At 50.9% G+C, this 9,385-nt stretch overlaps 1 protein-coding gene across 7 annotated transcripts in view; it reads left to right on the plus strand.

The window, feature by feature from the left end:
• The first annotated feature begins 208 nt into the window (after positions 1-208).
• COL6A3 (collagen type VI alpha 3 chain) overlaps positions 209-9,385 on the plus strand; it is an 81,023-nt gene continuing 71,846 nt past the window's right edge. For 3 of the 7 annotated variants that reach the window (XM_040450568.1, XM_040450570.1, XM_040450569.1), the window contains exon 1: positions 212-432. The gene's annotated coding sequence lies outside the window, so the exon portion shown is untranslated. Of the gene's footprint in view, positions 433-9,385 lie in introns of all 7 variants that reach the window. The other 4 variants (XM_040450565.1, XM_040450566.1, XM_040450567.1 and 1 more) reach the window with 4 other exon arrangements.

The following is a 9,385-nucleotide window of genomic DNA, read 5'->3' on the forward strand; positions in this document are numbered from 1 at the left end:
TCCAGCTAGAGGCTTGTGGGGTGAAGACCGCGTTGGGAGGGCAACATCAGCCTGCAGCAGGGGCCAGATGCAACAGAGCTCAGAGAGTCTGGTTTTCATTTACAGTTGGGTCAGGCCCTGCGGTGGGGAGGGGGAGAGGAGGGGTCGGGAGGAGGGGAGGGGAGGAGGAGGGGGAGGAGGAGGAGCTGGAGAGAGCCCTGACTGTATCCCTGGATCGGGTCCAGTTCGGAGCTCAGTCTTCCACTGAGGGCCGCTGAGTTCTCCTGCACTCCAGCCTCCAGCGAGGATCCGGAGGGCTTTTTCCTCCTCCGCCCGGAGCCCCTCTCCGGCAGAAAGGGGAGCAGACACAGTGAGCGGGAGAAACATGCATCAGATTCGACCATAAGTGAACGCGGGAGCCCAGGGACACACACGTCTTCAGGTTCGCTCAGGGTGAGTGCGATTGCCCCTCTGCTTTCCCGAGTCTGCGGGCAAGAAGGAAATGCTTTAAACCCGGGGATCGTCTCCAGGAGGCTCTCCTGTTCGCTTGAGTCCGTTTTCTGGACGCCTTCTCCGTCTCTGGAAGATTCTGCTGAGTTGCCTTTCTGGCTTGGTGGCCCCTGGGTTTCTCCAGCTTGGGTAGGGCCGCCGCTTGCCCGCGAGCTCTGGGCTGCCGTCGGGTGGCGCCGCGGGCTTTCTCTGCCTGTCCCTCGCCCCCCCCCCCCCCCCCCCCCACTGTAGTGGTGCCGGCTCGCTGCCGTCTGTTTTTGTTTTTTTTTTTTTTTTTAATTTTTTTTTCAACGTTTATTTATTTTTGGGACAGAGAGAGACAGAGCATGAACGGGGGAGGGGCAGAGAGAGAGGGAGACACAGAATCGGAAACAGGCTCCAGGCTCTGAGCCATCAGCCCAGAGCCTGACGCGGGGCTCGAACTCACGGACCGCGAGATCGTGACCTGGCTGAAGTCGGACGCTTAACCGACTGCGCCACCCAGGCGCCCCGCTGCCGTCTGTTTTTGACGGCACTCGGTGGGGACCTGTTCTGTTTTTTCCCTTCTTTATTTAATTAATTAATTATTTATCTTTAGCATGAAATTTATCGTCAGATTGGTTTCCGTACAGCACCCAGTGCTCTGTGAGCAGACGTGTCTTGGCTAGAGGATTCAAGAGCTACCTGTTGAGCAGCTCTCTGGGGAGATTCTCTCTGAATTCTCCCAGCTGGGGGTGTGGGGGGGGGGGGGGGGCTTTCCGCCCGGGGCCTGGCGTGGGTGGGGGCTGGTGGAGCACATCTGTGGCCTTCGGGGGTGATGTTGGTGCCCAGGCTCGGGGCGAGTCAAGAGTTCCCCAGCCGGTGCCGCCGGGCCGACCTCTTTTGAGGAACCTGAGGTCACTATTGCAGTCTTTACCCTCCGGGGTTGCAGAGACGAGCTGCCGAGGTCGAGGTCGGAGGAGGAGAAAGCATTTGGTGTCTGGGCTGCGTGCCCACTGGATAAGGCAGGCCTCCGGGGCCGTGGGCCCGGCCCGTGGTGCCCACATGTGCTGCGGGTGCCAGACCGGGACGCCCAGAGGCCTGTTCCCTGGCCGGGAGGACGGGACGTGGGTCCTCGCTCGCCCACGATGGAAAGTGTCTCCTGAGAGCTGCCAGCCAGCTTTGGGGACCTGTTTCAAGAGCCTGGTGTGTTAGAAAGTGGGCCGGTGTTGAAGCATGGGTGGGGTCCCTGGGCAGGCCCAGGGGAATACTGGGTCTGGGGTGGGGGGAGTGTAGAACAAAAATCAGCAGCTCACAGCCTAGCCCCAGGAGCAAACTTAGAGGCTGGTCCGGACACCCAGACTGGCCTGAGTGTAGGGCTGTGTCCTGCACCCAGAGGGAGCACAGGGGTGCTGACCCGTGCCCGCCCCTCCTTGCCCTGCACACAGCTATCCCCACACGAGAGCTGTAGGATCCGAGAGCCGCAAAGGTGCTTGGAGCTCATGTGGGCAGATTTTTCCCCTGCCTGGGATCCCCCAACCTCCCAGGGCATCCATTCTTAACAGTTGCGAAGCCTGAACAGAAATGGCTTCAAAAACCAAACATTCTTTGTTCCTAACCAGCGTTCTATTGGAAAGCAGTTGGCTGTTGGACAGTGTACCAGAACTTCTGAGTTCTTTGCTGGGCGAAAGGTAATGGCAGAGATTCTTGGTTGGAAGCCACTGGGGTGTGGCCCGCTGGTTTTAAAGACGCAGAATCAGGGGCGGGGGCCCTGAGGTGCCAAATTATTGCTTGCAGAGGCCACAGAACCAGTACGTGGTTGAGATGGTGGGTAAAAGCACCACCATTTCAGGAAAGCAGATGTCCGAGCAATGGAGGATCCCAAACTCACTTAACATCTGAACTGGAATGGGCTCTTTGATTTGTTTTCCCCAGAGGATAGTGTCCTTCTGTCCTGTTCTGTTCTAAGTATTGGGACAATGGGTTTAGGCCCCCTAAGGCTCTCCCAGCCCAGCGGAGGGAGAAGGAGGTGCTAGGAGCTGGCAGGGACATTGGCCGTACGACCTGAGAGCCTGAGGAGGCCTTCTTCATTCAGGTCACCTCTGGGGCTGGGGCCCAGAGGGGTGGGAACTTGGTTCTTAATGTGGGCTCGTTGCTGAGGGTGAAGGCACAGGGATGGGGAGGTGAGGGGCTTTTGTAGGAACTCTACGTATAGGAATGGCCGTGTGATCTTGACCATCTATGTGGAGGCAAGGGATTGTATTGCCGTGAGGCTGAGTTTTCTCTTTCCCTACTCCAGCAGGGAGATGGCCGTTAAGAAGACACTGGGTGGAGAGCAAGACCTGGGAGGGGATGGCACACAGCAAGGTGGGGAGGTGTGGTCGTCCTGCTTTTTTCTTAGGGGGGAATTGGAGGGTGTGGCCGCCCCACCCTCCAGGGCCGCGGAAACCTCTAGATGGTTAGCCTGTGGCCCAGGCTCTTCCATTTCCTGGGAGGAAGTGTGCCCCTCTCCACCATACCGTGGCTGTCCGCTGATGGCCTGTATGGCAAATGTCCAAACGAGGGGTCGTAAGGACCTGTTTGATACCAAATCTTTCTGAACAGAAAGGTCTTTTCTTTCTGCACCTCCCTTTATAACAAAGTGTTTAGCATTCATACATTTGACTCTGTCCTCAGGAGCCCCTTTTGTCCTTTTTTGTTGCTTAGAACCTAACACGTCACTGGTGATAAAGCAGGAGGAAACATCTCTAAGCGATGATCAGTGATTGATTCCTACGAGGGTCCCCCTCCGACCGTAGTTTGGGGTTAGGAGGCCACAGAGGCCACCGCTGTATGCCAGCTTGAAACTAGTCTTCTGTCCCTTTTGAGAGTCGGAGAGGGTTCCCGCCCTGGGAGCTTGCTCAGCGTGTTTGGACAACTGGATGAAGTATGGTCCCTTCCCAGCAGCCTGTACCACCCGCCACTGTTATGTGAAATTCCACATTTAGGGTTTAAAAGTCACCGACAAGCCACCAATTCTGCCCTGTGAGACCGTCTTGCAAGGCATGCTGATGGCCTCAGCCCACACTTGTGTTTGACCATTGGTTTTGTCACTGTTCTCTTTGGAACAACCTGGGGATCTGTTATCTTTTGGAGAAGAATCCCAGGCTGTTTCCCCATCTGAGTAGGACACGGTGAGGCAGTCCCTTAGGGTTTATGTGCCACGGCTGCGTAAACATCCACTGCCGGAGGCGTGACCTGACATTAAAAAAAAAAAAATCCTATTAGTAGCTCTAGCCGAGGAAACTAAAGCCTTACTTAATTCAAATTTTAAAGCAGGGAAGCATCAAAAAGTTCCTGTACATTCAGACAACTTTGAGCAAGACAAGGACGGTTCTCTTCATTCCCCACACTTCCAGACATGGCTTCTGTCTTTCCAGTGTGAAAATTCTGGAAGGTTCTATGCTTTAAAGAAAAGATGCTCTTGGCTCTCTCTGCAGCATGGGCAATGGCCCCCAACACCTCACACTCAGCACACACTGTGTCCTGATTGACAAAGGGGGGGGGTCTCTTCATGATGTTAATCTTTGGAAGCACAGTTTTTAACACCTTCTGGTCTCCTGGGTCTGTTCTGGGAGGAAGACGAAATTCTGGCTTAGCACATTCACCCGGGTGTAGCCTTTCCTGAAAATGCAGTGTGGTTTTCTTTCCTCTAGAGGGCGGTGTATCTTTCCAAGCCCCAGAAAAATCTCGCAAGGGTGGGAGTCCTTCAGGGTGGGGTTTCTGGGGTTGCAGAAATCTGGGTTGATAGACATCTCAACAGGGTTCATGGGTAACTTTACACTGTTTAAACACGTATATTTTTAAATGTGCCCGTAATACCTGAAGTAGATATAAATTTAGAATTTTATTTTATTTTTTTTTCTGTGCTCAGGTATTGAAGTGAAATTATGCGTTGAAACGAGGCATTCTGTACTCTAAAATAATTTCATTACAAGGGCACTAACCATATAAGAACTTACAAAGGAAACATTTTACCCACATCTCCTAAGAAAAGTTTAAATTAACAGTAAGTTGTTTCAGAACCCAAGTGAATTTGCATGTTCATGCCTTAATGTGTCCACATAGAATTTTTGAACGTAAAACAGGCAGTAATAATGTTAAGGTAGTAAACTGATCCAGTAACTCTCAGACTTCTCATTATCCGCCCTTTGCTGCTTCCCCCCAAAGGGTGACTTGTTTGAACATATTTTAAAAAATGCACACAAACTACGATAATTATGAACGTCCCATTTTAAATCTTGGTTAATAAAAAAAAAAACATATTATTGACTCTCAGACTTCTCGTTTGCCGAGCTATCCACTGTTAGGATCCCGAAGGACAGGATCCCAGCTTTGAGAGGAGGACCCTAACCTTGTACTCTGTCCATGTGTTCTCCTATTCATTCAAGCTGGATAAGCCTTGCTGTACTCATGGCATGGAGCTTTGGGGTTGAGGGAGGGCACAAGGGTGACTGAGACATAGACCCTGCCCTCTGGTTGGCAAATATGTGATTGCCATTGGGCTATTTTAAGTATCATAAAATTGGGCCTCTGGGTGGCTCAGTAGGTTAAGCACCCGACTTCGGCTCAGGTCATGATCGCACAGTCCGTGAGTTCGAGCCCCGCGTCGGGCTCTGTGCCGACAGCTCAGAGCCTGGAGCCTGGAGCCTGCTTCAGATTCTGTGTCTCCTTCTCTCTCTGTCCCTCCCCCGCTCGCACTCTGTCTCTCTCGAAAATAAAATAAAAACATAAAGAAATTAAAAAATAAATGAATATCAAAAAATTACCACCTTGGTGGATACTTTCGCCACACCCTTGATATTTCAGATGAAGGAATGGGGCACAGAGAGGTGAATTACTGGTCTGAGGTCACAGTGCTAATAGTAGAGCGAAATCAGAATTTCTGGGCGCCCCTGCCCACGGTGATGCACGCCCGTCAGCAGGTGTCCGGGACCAGGAATATCCAGGGAGTAAAAGTTGTTAGAGAATATTCTAGAACATCATGTGAAGAAAGGCACTTCTTCCCATTGACCCGTCTTCCGTGGAGTAGCATATTGTCACAAGTTTAGTTGGCAGAGGGGTAATTGTTACTTTAAAAAAAATCTGGAAAGAAAAAGGAGAGGAGAAAAGTAAGACAAACATGTAAAGTCCTGCCAAACCCTTTCCCAAAGGCAAATTATTAACCTTTTGGAGGGGTCTGGCTGCGTCTAGCATAGCATAATCCCTGCCGTCCTCCTGAATTCGAAGACTCAGGAAATAACCGGGAAACATTTGCAGGTTAACAGCGGCCGGGGGAAAGCACAGTAGGAAATGGTTCGGTAACATTTCCCCAGTGTGTGCTGTACATTTAGTTTTCATGGACCCAGAGCATCGAGAGTTGGCCGCTGGACGGAAGAGCCCCCCGGGTGAGTTTAATTTGAAAATTAAAAATCGAACAACAGCTGGAGATGACTCAGGTCTCAAGGGAAGCCATTCCAGGAAACTGGTTTTTCTCTTCTGGAATCTTCATCAGTTGATTCAGCAGCCCGGGGCCAGCCACCAGAGCAAGCGCCAGCTCAGCTGAGGCCCACTGATTGCCCAATGTGTCCCTGGGGGACTCTGTGTTTCTTGCGGGGGCAGCAGGCTCCCCATCACTGGTCCCGCCCAGGGAAACAGAGGAGAGGAAATAGTCTCCGAACCTTGTCTGTCAGAGCATCAGCAGTTAGCCTTATTTTACGCCTAAGATAAGTGAGCCTGGAGAGATCAGCTGATCATTACTGATAGAGAGGAAAGGAAGTAGGAGTTTTCCAGGCTCTTACACTAAATCTGGTGTTGAGGATGTCATATCAGACGTCTTCAGCTTAAGGTTTTAAAAAGTCTATTTTAAGTGACTTTCTCTTCTAGACTTGATCGTGAGTCAGAGTAGAAAACAAACAATGTTGAACCTTTCCTTTCAATCTGAGAGCGCTTTAGCCACTTGGAATAACCCAGCAACGGAACGCCATGGGTTTGGAGAGGCCAGTAGCCCCAAAAGTCCGTGGCCAAGAAGGGAAGAGGTGGATGGAACCCGGCACCATGCTTCACGGGGCTGGAGTGAGATGGGTGTTTGCACAATTTCTTCTGAAGCAATTTCTAAGGCATTCTCTTCCTTAATGTTAACTCCAACCTAGTCTCTGCTCAACGTTTATAATTAGCAGTATAAATGGAGAGGTCTCGTCTGGCTGCCTTCTATGTTTGCATGGTGGTGCCTAGCTCTCCCATCTACAGCAGATGTAGAACCTTCTGCTTCACGGTTATTGCCTTGAACCCTAGGAATAGTGGGGGAAGGACGTGAACCCTGAGGGCGCTCAGCACATGCTTGCACGTGACCTCCATGAGGGAGGAGGCTGCTTGCAAGGGGATGCCCAACCCCCCTCCCGCTTCCTTTCTTGCTCTGTTTAGAATTCTTTAAATATTTTTTCAAATTTATTTTTGAGAGACAGAGAACGAGTGGGGGAGGGGCAGAGAGAGAGGGAGACACAGAGTCTGAGGCAGGCTCCAGGCTCCGAGCTGTCAGCACAGAGCCCGACGCGGGCCTCGAGCCTGTGAACCATGAGATCGTGACCTGGAGCTGAAGCTGGTCGCCCAGCCGACTGAGCCACCCAGGCGCCCCTGTCTTGCTCTGTTTAAACACAGGAGCTGCGGAACGGGTATCGTTTTACTTGATTTTGCCGGGAGGGGCCAAACATCAAAGATCTTGAGTTGGCTCTTCAGCGTCTGGCAAGGACACTGTGGGTGGCAGTGAGGCCAGGCCAAAAACATAATCAGAAGAGTTAAAATTTTGCTATCACAGGAAACATGTTCAGAGCCTGGGTCAACCAGATAATTGTTTGCAGACGTGGATGCGTGGCTGATAATTCTCTTCTCTGGTGCTTTTTCATAGAATGGAAAGAAGAGGTTTAAGAGGTTGTAAAATAAACAGTGAAAAAAACCCACCTCCTGAGTTAGAGGGGCCTTCTTAGTGTTCTCCAAATCGCTTGAGGATCCCCCAAAGCTCTTTCAAATGGCAGGTATATAGTAAATTCTATCCTCTTCCTTCTCTGGGAACCTAATGAATCCTTTCAGTTTTCTCCCTGGGGACAAGGATGGGGACTCCTTTCCCAGGATTCAGGCAAGAAGGGAAGGGGAGTAAGGGAAAGAGAGAGAACCACGGTGGCAGCCAGCTCAAGGTCCCTGGGGTTTCCTGAAGTGTGAGTCACAGCAGATAGGACGCACTCCCACCCCCGCATCCTACACTGCTGTAGCTCCCCTGTGAAACGGGGACACCAGGAGTTAACAGAAGTCCTAGGACTCGGTAGGAGCACCAGCCTGATTTTATTTTATTTTATTTTTTTAACGTTTATTTATTTTTGGGACAGAGAGAGACAGAGCATGAACGGGGGAGGGGCAGAGAGAGAGGGAGACACAGAATCGGAAACAGGCTCCAGGCTCCGAGCCATCAGCCCAGAGCCCGACGCGGGGCTCGAACACCCGGACCCCGAGATCGTGACCTGGCTGAAGTCGGACGCTTAACCGACTGCGCCACCCAGGCGCCCCAGCCTGATTTTAAAAAGCGGTAGTCGGAGAGGACGGAATAAATGCCCTCAAAATGGAGCCTCTGGAACTCTGGAAGTATTTAAGCCTTTGTTTCAAAATGATTTCCTTGTGTGCATGTATGTGTGTGTCTCTTTCTTAAAAAAGCTTTCCAGACATGGAAAATGAAACAGCTTTTGAGTAGACTTAATGAAAACTAATTTCACGGGGTTGCTAAATAGCTCGGGAGAGTCTTTGGAGTATGACCGAATACTATTGCAAGTTGGAGGTCCAGGGAAAGCAATCTTTGTAATAAGAGCTATCTTTTTAAGTTTCAAATGGGCAGCTACACAAAGGAAAAAGGCACCTGGAATCCTTTTCAGAATGAGGCGGAGTGAAAAAAGGAATTACTAATGCTCAATAGAAAGATGAGAGTGAGAACTTAATGAAATTCTATTATTGAATCTGTTGCCCTTTGGACACAGACTCTATGACCCAAAGGAGCACCTCACTCCACCCAACCCAAGGGGCTCAAGCAGCCGGTTGGGACTTTTTTTCATATTTAAAAGAATGGCAACAGTCAAATGGATTCTGTCGACACAGAATCTGTTACCAGAGAAGTCTATTTTTGACCCCAAAGGGATGGGGAGTTTCCTTGAGATCTGGGCCAGGCCTGGCTCAGTCTCTCCGGGTTTCCTGGGGTCCTTTCCCTGGGCTTTGCAAATGTGGACTTTGGTTAGGATTCTGGGTCTATCTTGTTGCATCCATGTGGCCTTGGGCACATCGCTTTGCCTCGCCTGGTTTTAGTTTCCCAGCTATAAAATGGGGTCAGGGTAGGGGGGAAGCAGCCCCTGGGCCATTGGGAGGAGGGCATGAAATCCTACCGTGAGACAGACGCACAGTAAACCTTACTTGTGCTCTCTTGTCTCCATTTCTTGGGGGTGTGGGGAGAGGCTGGCGCAGAGGGGGGTGGGTAATGAGGGCGTGGCTGCCTCCTTCCCCCTCATTGAAATGAGCAAGCTCGGTGATCACGGGGGGGAGATGACGTTTGATGTCTTTCAAAAACTTCAGTTTTAAAAATTGGGACTCCATGGCATGATAAATAGAATAGATTTAATTGCAAACGAAAATATTAACAAATATTCAACAGCTGGGCCAGGAACACTTGAGCCACGAGACTGGCTCCCAAGCGTGATGGCAAGAAAAAGTTTTCCCACCTGGGATTTCAGCTCAGCCAAGCCACGTGAGCTCATCGGTCACGAGCGGAGCTTGGATAACTCCTTATCGTGGCACAAGCATCGTCTCCAGAGTGGGAAGAGCTTTTCCCTTCTGCCCTCCTCTCCCTTCCCTTCCCTTCCCTTCCCTTCCCTTCCCTTCCCTTCCCTTC

Source organism: Herpailurus yagouaroundi, unplaced genomic scaffold (genome assembly GCF_014898765.1).
Source record: "Herpailurus yagouaroundi ecotype Mexico unplaced genomic scaffold, PumYag 202, whole genome shotgun sequence".
In the NCBI taxonomy this organism is placed as follows: Eukaryota; Metazoa; Chordata; class Mammalia; order Carnivora; family Felidae; genus Herpailurus; species Herpailurus yagouaroundi.